The sequence below is a fragment of the Pseudorca crassidens genome, chromosome 7 (genome assembly GCF_039906515.1).
Source record: "Pseudorca crassidens isolate mPseCra1 chromosome 7, mPseCra1.hap1, whole genome shotgun sequence".
NCBI lineage: Eukaryota > Metazoa > Chordata > Mammalia > Artiodactyla > Delphinidae > Pseudorca > Pseudorca crassidens.
In genome coordinates, this window is record NC_090302.1 from 94924516 (window position 1) to 94937323 (window position 12808).

Here is a 12808-nt window from a genome sequence, read left to right on the forward strand (position 1 = left end):
AAACATGTATATTGCAGCTCTAGGGAAACCATTAATATTTTTAAAGAAATACAATTGATATGATAAAAGAGAAGATAAAATGGAATTATATAATGTTTGATTAAAACCAGAGAAGGCAGAAAAAGAGAAGAAAATAAACAAAGAACAAATGTATATAAAATGGCTACAAAAATGATAGAAAATATTCCAATCATATTAATGATACACAAATTATAAAGAAATTGTCAGAGTGAGTAAAAAATAAAGTTGCTGTCTATAAGAAACTTGCTTTATACATAAAATCTCAAATAAGTTCAAAGTGAAGTGGTAGAGAAAAATTTACCATAATAAAACTAATCAAAAGGAACCTGTATTAGCTATATCAATATGAGACAAAGAAGACTTCAGACCAAGAAAAATTATCAGAGATAGAGATAAGTATTACACAAGGATTGATTTTCCAAAAACACATTCCAATTCTAAGCATGTATGACCTAACAACAGAACATCAAAATACATAAGGCAAAAACTTTACATACATAATTTCATTTAATTTTTACAACTTCAGAAGTTAAATATGATTACCTTAGATTGGATTCCTCTCAGAGAAGAGCTTTGGGTATAAAACGTGATCACAAGAAGAATTGTGAGTGGGTTGGGAAGTGGGACAAGGAAAAGAAGGGAAAGGTGCAATAATGAGCTTATTACTGTTATAGACAATGAAGGCCCAAATCCTCGAGGACCCTCTGCAAGACTGTCTGAAGCACACCTCAGGACTGCCCTATGGGGTCAGGGGACAGCCAGGTATCTACCTGCTAACATCCACCATTGTTTTCTGAAGGTGTTTCCTGCATTTCCAACCTTTCCAGAGAGGAGGCAAGCACAGTGCCATGGCCAGAGAATACCTTGAGGCAGAGCAATGTGGGAAGGTGGGTATGTGAAATGTGTATAGGGAATATTTGGGGAGGCCAAGGAATTACAGGCATGGCACCAAGAGCATCTGATGCAACTGTTACTATTGTTCTTTTATAAATTAATAAAATGCCGAAGTGCACAAAGTTAGCAAGTAGAGGAACCAATATTTGAAGCCAGGCAGTCTGGCTCCAGAGTCTGTGTTATATTTTGAAATAAAGATGTAGTCAAAACATCATCAGGACCTCTAATGCAATTGACATGCCTCATTTTGAAATAGTTATAAGAAATTAAGAACATACTAATTATATCATTTTGGAAAGTTAAATATCATTCTAAAATGATGAGTTTTAATATTCAAAGTTTAAATCTGAAATATCAGCTGCAGGATTTTGACAGGTGAAAGCTTATTTATTATTATTTTTTCAATCTCAAACATACCCTTTTTGTCAAGGAGGCAATACAGGTCTTTACTCAACATTCATTCATTCCTCTAACTTATTCATTCATTTTTTGATGTCCAGAAACTTCTTCCATTCACTTAACTTCATGTGATTATTTTTCCACTCCAGTAAATACATATCCAGAGTATTTCTAATGGCTACAGAGCCCATTCAGATTGTTTCCAAGTTTCTAGTTATATAATTCCTATACTTTTTCATATGAATATTTGAAACAAATATTATAGGAAAGATTTTCTATGAAGGGAAATGTCATAAAAACAGATGTGACATTTACTTCACTTCTTAATTTGCTTTTTTGCAGGCGTTCTTGCAAGTTATTTCTACAGCTTGAATGAGAGGTTCCAAAATGCTGCTCCTCAATCCCAAGTGTCTGGAGGCTCTGTCATCTGTTCTTCCTCCTGTAAACCCTACAGGGAACTTGCATAAATAAAAGAGAAAAAGTGTCAGTCTACTGAGGAGCCAGGAAATCTAAGTTTATTATCCAGTAGAGGTAACTTGAAATTCCAGATTTAAAGGCAAGTTTTTAAAGCTTAAATTAATAAAAACAATCCCCTTAGTGTGTCTCCCTTACCAAGTATAACAAAATTATCCCCTTTTCCTGAAGTACATCATGGTCTGATTCATTATCTTTTAGATGGGGTGAAAAAAGGGAAAGTAAATGGAATTTATAAATGCAGTGCAAGAAGAATATCTTCTGGTATTGCACTCAGAAGGAACTGGTATTGCACTCAGAAAGAACTGATAGACCCAGCAATGTCCAAGAGATTACATTTTTAGGAATCCCCTATGATCTCCATTGAAATTGAGAAATTGTAATGCAGCACAACACATATATTTTGAGGACACACACCAAAATAATGGGGACACTGGAATGTGATGAGGTAATCTCATTACTGGGCACCCCAGAATGTCCTGCACCTTGTTCCCAATTAAGCACACTACTGGACCCTGTCCTCATCCCACCCTATACCCCATACTAAAGAACACTGTACAAAGGACAAAGGGAAGTCAAATTAAGCTCCAGTAACTAGAAATCGGACTCAACTCTAGTTTAGAACTCCAGTAATCTCGACTGAGGAGCAGACATTTTCTCTAAGCCAGTGAATTCTAATTTGTTTCATTTTTTTGTTGTTGAATTTTTGAATTTTATTTATTATTTTTTATATAGCAGGTTCTTATTAGTTATCCATTTTATACATATTAGTGCATGTATGTCAATCCCAATCTTCCAATTTACTGATCATGAGTCTCAGATCTCTCAATAAATATAGAAGAAATGGCTGAATTCGTTGGTCTTCTGTCATCAACATGGACCTTTAACTCAGAAGAAAAGAGAACTTCTTGCCCCTCCAGCCTTGGCCTTAGTTGACAAGTCACTACAAGGAAAGCAGGTCCTATCCTGTCTCCTGATAGACATGCTCCAAGGACCTTGACCTATGTCAGTGCTCCACTCAAGCTGAGTAAAAGAGAGAGAAGAGAGTGACAATGGCTGCTATGCTCAAGAATTTTTAATCCCTTGGCAAAGGTGAGAATAAGATTGGGGAAAAGGCAGAGAGGCTTCCAACTCCTGTCCCTGGAGGCAATGCCTAGAAAGACATGCATTGCATTTTACAAACTGTTCTTATAATTTATTTGTTTCCCTGAATTCAGATGGGCATAATGAGATAGGAACTTTTCTATAAATACATAAAAAAAATGACTGGTACTATTGATAATTAACAATCACATTTAAAGAAGACAAACTAGGGATTTGAACAACACTCTATACCAAATAGACATAACAGACATAAACAGAACATTCCATACAAAAACAGTAGAGTACACATTCTTCTCAAGGCACATAGAATATTTTCTAAGATAGATCATACATGAGGCCACAAAAAGTCTTAGCAAATTTAAGATGATTGAAATCATACCAAGTATTTTTTTCTGACCAAACAATGTAAACTAGAAATCAATAGTAAAAGGAAAACTGGACAATTCATGAATAAATGGAAATTAAACAGCATTCTCTTGAACAATCAATGAATCAAAGAGGGAATTAAAGGGAAAATATTAAAAGTATCTTGAGACAAAAAAAATAAAAAAGGAAACATTTGCACAGCAAAGGAAGCCATCGACAAAACAAAAAGATAACCTACTGAATGGAAGAAAATATTTGCAAATTACATATGTGGTAAGAGGTCAGTATCCAACATATATAAACAGCTCATACAATTCAGCATCAGAAAAAAACAAGCTAATTTAAAAAAATGTGCAGAAGATTTCAATAGACATTTTTCCAAAGAGGAAAGGCAGATGGACAACAGGCACAGGAAACGATGCTCAACATAGCTAATCATTAGGGAAATGCAAATAAAAACCATAATGAGATATCATCTCACACCTGTCAGAATGGCTATCATCAAAAAAAAAAAATAATGGTGAAGATGTGGAGAAAAGGGAACCCATGTACACTGCTGGTGTGAATGTAAATTGGTGCAGCCACTGTGGGAAAGCAGCATGGAGGGTTCCTCAGAAAACTAAAAATAGAACTACTATATGACCCAGCAATTCTAATCCTGGATATATATCCAAAAAAAAAGAAAGAAAGAAAGAAAACACTAATTTGAAAAGATACATGCACCACAATGCTCACAACAGCATTATTTACAATTGCCAAGATATGAAAGCCACCTAAGCTTCCATCAACAGAAGAATGGATAAAGATGATGTGGTATATACATACAATGGAATACTACTCAGCCATAAAAAATGAAAATTTGATATTTTCTACAACATGGATGGACTTGGAGGGTATTATGCTAAATAAAATATGGCAGAAGAGAAAAACGCATTAATATCACTTAATGTAGAATCTAAAACATAAAACAAACTAGTAAATATAACAAAAAAGAAGCAAACTCACAGATATAGTGAACAAACTAGTGGTTACCAATGGGGAGAGGGAAAGGGGGGAAGGGCAATATAGGGGTAGGGGCAAATAAAAAAAGCCATTATGGGATTCTGTGAAATCATGTGTGTGAAACTTTTGAAAAATATAAAGCATTATAGAATTTAAAGAATCTTTCATTCCAAAAAACAAAACAAAAAAAAAGAAACATAACATACCAGAATTTATGGAATACAACAAAAGCAGTTCTGAGAGTAAAGTTTATTGCTATAAACAAATATACCAAAGAAAATAGAAAGATCTCAAATAAACAACCTAATTTTACATCTAAAAGAACTAGAAAAAAAAAAAAACTAAGCCCAAAGTTAGTAGAAAGAAGAAAATAATAAAGATTAGATCAGAAATAAATAAAATAAATCTAATGAAGATTAGACCATAAATAAATAAAAATCCCATAGAAAATGGGATGTAGGAAGATGGAAAGAATGTATGTCATTCCTACCATAACAAGAAAAATCCAGGTAATTAACAACAACAACAAAAGTACCACTTATATTTGTATCTCCTCCAAAACAAGCCATTGGTCAATAGGTGGGGAAACTTGTTACCTTCAAGGTATAGGTGAAGATTTTTTGCAAATTGAGGGAGAAAAAATTAAATCCTCTGCTCCTTTGGGAGAGGTAGAAAACCATCCTAGGCCCCCGGCAATTAGATTACCTATTACTGGAAGAGGTGCAGGATTACTGACAAAGCTCCACCCCTATATCCCAGGAATGAAGGACCAGCTGAATGCATTCTAGACTAGGTTATGGCAGTCCACCACAGGGGCTGCAGGTGCAGTTGTGGAGAGAGATTCCCTTTCAGGGTCAAGTACACAGGGAAAGGGAAGTCCTAGGCTGAAAGTGGTAAACAGGCTCCACCTTAAAAGCCAAACTAACACTAGGGCAACTGGAAACAATAGCAAGAACACATCTAACTCAGTTTAAGTTGTAATCAAATTGACTCAATCTTTTCTCCCTCCAACCATGTAGGGCAATTAAATATGAGAAAAATGGCTCTATAGTTACTCTCATTTTAATGGCTTTGGATATCATCTTTCTCTGTGTTAAAACAAATATTGCTTTCCACCACTCCCTTTAGGTTCCATTTGTACAATGTTGAAGGACATGGGAAGAAAGCCATCTAGACATCTTGGGGAACTGCATTACAGGCAGGTCCCTCACCAGGTCCCTTGCCTGGGGAACACTGTTTTCAATGTAATATGCACATAGCACTGTTATATACATCTTTATTACATGTGCTTTTAACATTCTTTTACATGCATTACAGACTGGCTATCAAATCCATTCTCTTAAATAATAAGAAAAATTAACAGCACTTAACCAAAATTTAAACCTGTTTTCTTTGAAAGACATTGCTAAGAATATAATAAAGTCACAGACTGAGCAAAAATATTGCTAAACACAGATGTCTAATAAAGGACATATCCAGAATGCATAAACAATTAACTCATATTTAATAATATGAAAACAAACAATCCAACTATAAATAGTACAAAAGATCTGAATACACACTTCATAAAATGAGATATATGGATGTCAAAAAATACACAAGATGAATACTAAAATAAAATAAAATACCATTACACACTTTTGAGAATGGCAACAATCCTGACCCCAAGGGTTGCACGTGATGACAAAGAGTAGGTGGAGCAATGGGAGCCCTCATTCATTGCTGGTGTGAATGCAAAATGGTGCAGCCACTTTGGAAAACAGTTTGCCAATTTCTTGTAAAGTTAAGCACACACTATATGACCTAGCTATACCTCTTCTAAGTATTTTCCCAAGAAAAGTAAAATCTTAGTTTATGTAAAACCTATATGCAAATGTTTATAGTGATTGTATTCACCTTGCCAAAAGCTGGAAGCATTGGAAATATCTTTTAACTAGTGAATAATCTGCTGTAAACTCATTCAAAGTAATACCACTCAGCATTAAAAAGAGCAAACTACTGATATACACAAAGTCATAGATGAATCTCGAATTCTTTATACTAAGGCTACATCCTGTAGGATTCCATTTATATGATATTCAAAAAAGGCAAAGCTATAGAATAGAATTCAGAGCAGTTGTTGGAAGGGACTGGAGGCAGGGGAAGGGGTTGATTAAAATGTGCACAAGAAAAGTTTGCCTATTTAAACTCATGTGTCCATAAAATCTTTGCTTTCAACAAAATAAGTTTTGTTGTATTAAGCAACAACATAGAGCTATGTTTCCCTGGCTTACGAAAGTAAAAATAAATTTATTTTGAATATACCTATACCTCTGTATATATTGTACAGATGACATTACTTGAATTAGGAAGAAAGCCTTGAATGTGTGTTTGTTTTCTGCTAAATGTCTATGAATGTCTATGTATTACAAGTAGGAACAGAAGGAGGAGTGAAGGGAAAGGAGGTAAGTGAGAAAATGAGAAATCCCATCCTTCTTCACTCCATCTGCTGGACTAAGTTTAAAAAATATACATTTATCTTTATTCCTCATTTGTAACTGTTTTTGTTAGGCCAAATCCCAGAATCTCTTTTAAATTATTTTTAAAGTAAAAAAGTAAATCTGCTTGTATTTTTACTTTATGGAGGTGTTAAAATATTACACCAGAGATATAATTATTTTAGTACCCTATGATCCCATTTTTGTGGCATATCAGAGTTAGAACTTGTATCCAAGCAGGCATTACTAAACACATTTTCATACCCTTAACTCACTACCCTATATAACCAGGAAGTATTCCTTCTCTTTCCTTTAAAAAATGCTCATAGAAGGAAACTTCTAGGCTGAAAATAGTGCATGCTAGATGATGAGATAGCATCCCAGCGATCTGCAGGAATACATGGCAGTCTACTGACAGATCAACTCATATTCCTTCTCACTAATGACCCAGATCATGGAATAGAAAATAGATTCAGTTGGCTCCTGGGTGACTCCAAAATTGGTGATAACTAGCAGCATAAGAAATATTAAAATTTATTTAACTTGAAAAATTAGAGAAGCAGCCAGAAACATAGTAAAAAAAAATGAAAGTGGAGTAGAACAGATGGTCTTTTAAAGATAATTCAATCATTCAACAAATATTTATTCTACATATCTCTAAACAATTTACCGCATAATATGGTATGTAATTTCAAAATTACAGTCTTGAATCACCTGTAAAAATATAGATGGAAAAGACAACATGATAGATCCTCATAACTGACTAAAGAAAGAGTGGGAAGAAGAAGTGGTATTTCCTAGTAAGTTGATGAAGTAAAGTTTCAGGGAGAATAAGATTTGGCATTTGCACAGAATTTTAAACATGGGTAAGCTGTAGAGATGAGGGGGTAGTTTTCCAGATCTTTAGATCTCTTATCAATACAAGAATGTGGAAAAGGGGAAAAGAGAAGAAATTAAGATGGATTATATATAGTTTAGAGATAGGAACATAGATTTAAGATTCCTTAACCTGGGTTCTAGTTCTGAGTTTGCCAGTACCTTGTACTTTGATCCTGGACAAGATAATTGATTTTTGTGCCTCAGTTTCCTTATCTGTCATATTAAAGCAGAAGGCCAAATTATCTCTGAGGTCTTTCTCCAATTCCACATTATATAATGTTTTAAATCCAATATTCAATGTTCATTGTGAATGTGAAAATGTTCCCACCACAAGAATTCTTTGTATCCATGCTGTAGTTGTCACATCTACATGGCTATCATCCATCAATGTGGTACCATCACCTGTGCCAGCTGAGACCAAATTTTCTAGAATAACCTGGGAAGAATGCAAGAATAAGCTTGCTCAGGCCACTGGAATTAAAAGAGGATTCTGGGGAAAGCATTCCCGCTAATTGACAGAAGCAAAATCCCCATGAAAAATGTTGGTGTTTGTTTAGTTTGTTTCCTTTTTATTAAACTTTTTATTTTTAGGTAAACATAGATTTGCAAAAATTATTACAGAGAGGTCCTGGGTACTCTTTATCCAGTTTACTCAAATGATAACATCTTTCAAAATTATAGCACAATATCACAACCAAGATATTAGCATTTATACAGTCAAGGTACAGAAAATTTGCATCACCAGAAGGCTCTATTGTGTTACCCTTTTATAGCCAACCACACCCAAGTCCTTGACCCTGGCAACCACTATTCGGTACTCCACTTCTAAATATTATTTCAAAATTTTTATATCGGTAGAATCATACATTGTATAACCTTTTTGAAATGGCTTTTTCACTCACCATATTTCCCTAGAGGTTCATCTAAATGATTATATATATCAATAATTCATTCATTTTTAATCCTGAAGAGTGTTTCCTGGTATAGATCTATGACAATTGTTTAACCATTCACCCACCGAATGGCATTTGGGCTGTTTCCAGTTTCTGAGTATTATGCATAAAACTACTATAAATATTTGTGTACAGATTTTTGAGTGAGCGTAAGTCTTTATTTTTCTAATGTAAATACCCAAGAGTGCAATTACAAGGTTATATGGTAATCACATATTTATTTTTGTAAGAAAATGTCAAGCTATTTTCTAGAGTGACTATATGGTTTTACATTCCCACCAGCAATGTGAGTGGCCCAGTTTCTTTGCATCTTTGCCAGAAATTGGCATTATCACTATTTTTTTTATGTTAGCCATTCTTATAGATGTATAGTGATATCTCATTGTAATTTCAATTTGCATTTCCCTGATGGCTAATAATGTTGAATATCTTGTTATATGCTATTTGCCATCTGTGTATCCTCTTTGGAGGATATATTCTTACTTCATTCTTCACTTTCAAGATTGTTTTAGCTATTCCAGAACCTGTGCTTTTCAATATAAATTTTATAATCAGATTATCTATGTCTACAAAAATCCTTGCTGGGATTTCAATAACACTGTGTTAAAAATTAGGTTGATTTGGGGAAAATTGACATTTTTACTACGTTGAGTCCTCCAATCCGTTAACATAACATGTTTCTCCATTTATTTAGGTATTTGATTTCTTTCATTAGCATTTTGTCATAATCAGCATACAGATCTGCACTTGTTTTGTTACATGTATCCCTAAGTAATTCATTAATTTTGGAGTAATTGAAATGGTGTTGTCCTCAATTTCAGTTTTTACATGTTTATTGTTAGTCTACAGTGTCAGCAAAAATTCAGTTAACTGTCAAGTTAAGAAGAAAAAGGGAATTTTATTTGAACCAAACAGGTTTATAACCCAGGAAGCAGATTCTCAGAAAACTCTGAGAACTGTTCCGCCTGTTAGAAGTCAAAGGCACAGTCATATATATTTTCAAGACAAAGGATCATACATCAAAATGACGTACTGGGGCTTCCCTGGTGGCGCAGTGATTGAGAGTCCCCCTGCCGATGCAGGGGACACGGGTTCGTGCCCCAGTCCAGGAAGATCCCACATGCCGCGGAGTGGCTAGGCCCGTGAGCCATGGCTGCTGAGCCTGCGCATCCAGAGCCTGTGCTCTGCAACGGGAGAGGCCACAACAGTGAGAGGCCCGCGTACTGAAAAAAAAAAAAAAAAAAAAGACATACTGATATTTTACATAAAGTTCACCAAGAATACATAGTCCAGGTAAACATGTACAAAGGGAGAAGCAAGTCACCATGACCTCCTACAGAATTGGGGAAGAACACTATTTTTTTAAAGAAGTTACAGTGCTAGTGTCAGAAGAAAAAAAAAATTGATCTTTACAGTCAAGCAGGCACTCCCATCTTTGAGGAGCTCTGGTTAATGTGTAATGCAGGTGCACACTGCACAGTGGGGAGGGAGGGAGGAGACCCAAACAAACACACAGAGAGAATTCTGTTTTCCTTGTCCAGCTTTAAAATATAAATTTTACTTCATCAATAGAATTCAAATGATTTTTGTGTGTTCATCTTGTATCCAGTGAGAATACTTGAATTCACTTGTTAGTTCTAAGAGGTTTTTTGGTTTTGTTTTTGTAGATTCCTTGGATTTTGTACATAGACAATCATATCATCTGCAAAGAGGGAAAGTTTTATTTCTTCTCTTCCAATCTGTATTCCTTTTACTTCCTTTCTTTCCTTATTGTTCTTTCTATAATTTCTAGTACTATGTTTAATAAGAGAGGTGAGAATGAAAATTCTTTCTTTGTTTCTGATCTCAGGGGTAAGAGTCAGCCTTTTACCATTATTAATGATGTTACTGTAGGGATTTTTATAGATGCTCATTATCAATTTGAGATCATCTACCTTTGTTTCTAAGTTGATGAGAGTTTTTTTATCATTAATGAATATTGCATTTTGTCAAAATTTTTCTGTGTCAGTTGATATGATCTTATAATTGTTCTTCTGTAGTCTGCTGGATTACATTGATTGTTTTCTTTTGATCTGGTGGATACATTGATTGATTTTTGGATGTTGAACCAGCCTTCTATAGCTGGAACAAATACCACTTGGTTATGAGATATATCTATATAGAGATATAGATATGTATGTATATTATATATACATTGCTAGATTCAGCAATTTTGTTGAGGGTTTTTGCATCTAAATTCATGAGACATATTTATCTGTTTTCTATTGTACCTTTTTGTCCTTTTTTTCTTAGATGGTGATATTGGTGTTGTAAAATAAGTTGGCAAGTGTTTGCTTTTCTCCTGTTTTCTGGATGCATTGTGTAAAAATCATATTATTCTTCTTTACTTTTAGTAGAATTATCCAATGAAACCACTTGGGCAGAATATCTTTCCTTGGAGAGATTCTAAATTATTAATTTAATTGTCTTATGGATTTCACAATAATCTTTTTCATATTTGGTGAGTTGTGGTAGTTTGTACTTTTTGAGAAGTTGTCCCGTTTCACTGTGTTTGTCAAATTTATGTGTGTTGAGTTTTTGGTGGTATTCCCTCATCCTTTTGAGGTCTACCTGTACTGATATCCCCTATTTCATTTCTAATATCAGTCATTTGTATCTTCTTTCTGTTTTTCTTTGTCAGTCTCATTAGAGGTTTGCAGATTTGGGGGGATATTTTCAAAGAACCAGATTTTTGTTTCATTAGCTTACTCTATTTTTCTTATTTTCAATTTCATTGATATCTAGTTTTATCTGTATTACAAGTTTACTTTGTTTTATTATGCTTTGCTTTATTGCACTTTGAAGATATTGTGTTTTTTACAAACTGAAGGTTTGTGGCAACACTGCATTGAGCAAATCTATTGGCACAATTTTTCCAACAGCATTTGTTCACTTTGTGTCTCTGTGTCACATTTTGGTAATTCTTGCAATATTTCAAACCCTTCACTAGCAAAAAGATTACAACTTTCTGAAGGCTTAGATCATGGTTAGCATTTTTAGCAATAAAGTATATTTAGATTCAGGTATGTACATTTGTTTTTTAGACATAATGTTATTCACACTTAATAGACTACTGTATAATGTAAACATATCTTTTATATGCACTGAGAAACCAAAAAATTTGTGTGACTGGCTTTATTGTGATATTTGCTTTATTGCAGAGGTCTGGAACCAAACTCATAATATCTCCAAGGTATGCCTGTACTTCCTTCCTTCTACATGCTTTAGATTTATTTCACTTTTCTTATTCTAGTGTCCTGCATTAAAAACTTCCCTGATTGATTAGAGATCTTTCCTCTTCTCCAGTGAAAGTATGTGTGCTATAAATTTTCCTCTCATTCCTGCTTTAGCTTCACTCACATATTTTGAAATGTTGTATTTTTATTTTCATTCAATTTTGTTTTTAAAATTTCCTTTGAAACCTCCTCTTTAACTCATGTATTATTTAAAATTGTGTTTGCTTTCCAAAGTTCTTAATTTTGTATTTTGTTCTATTGTTAACTTCTATTGTTAATTCTATTCATTGTACACTCTATACAATGTATGATAAGTATGATTTCAACCCTTTTGAATTTGATTTTTTTTTAAAATTTTCCAGGATGTGAGCTATTTTGGTGAAGGTTGAACACTTGGAAAAAATACACACACACACACACACACACACACACACTGCTGTTATTGGGTGAGTGTTCCATATGTATCAATTAGGTCCTTTGGCTGAGTGTGTTGTTCAGATCTATATTAGTGTTCAACATTTCTATTAATTTCTTTGAGTGGCTTGAATAAGTCTCTACACATAATCATGAGTGTGTTTATTTCTCCTCTGTTTTATCAGTGGTTCTTTCTTGTATTGTGAGGCTTTGTTGTTTGGTGCCTATATATTTAGGATTTTCATGGAGATAGATAGATAGATGCTAGTTGATAGAGAGAGAGAGAGATTATATATATATATATATATACATATATATATATATATACACACACTATAGTAGTGAACCTGTTCGTTTCTAATATTTTTCTTTGCTCTGAAATATAAATTATTTCATATTAAGTTAACCACTCTTATGTGCTTTTTGTTTAATGTATCCATAATATAGTTTCCTATCCTTTTACTTTCAATCTAACTTAGTCCTTGTACTTAAAGCGAGTTTATCTGTAAACAGCATATTGCATGCATCATTTTTATACACTCAGTTAATC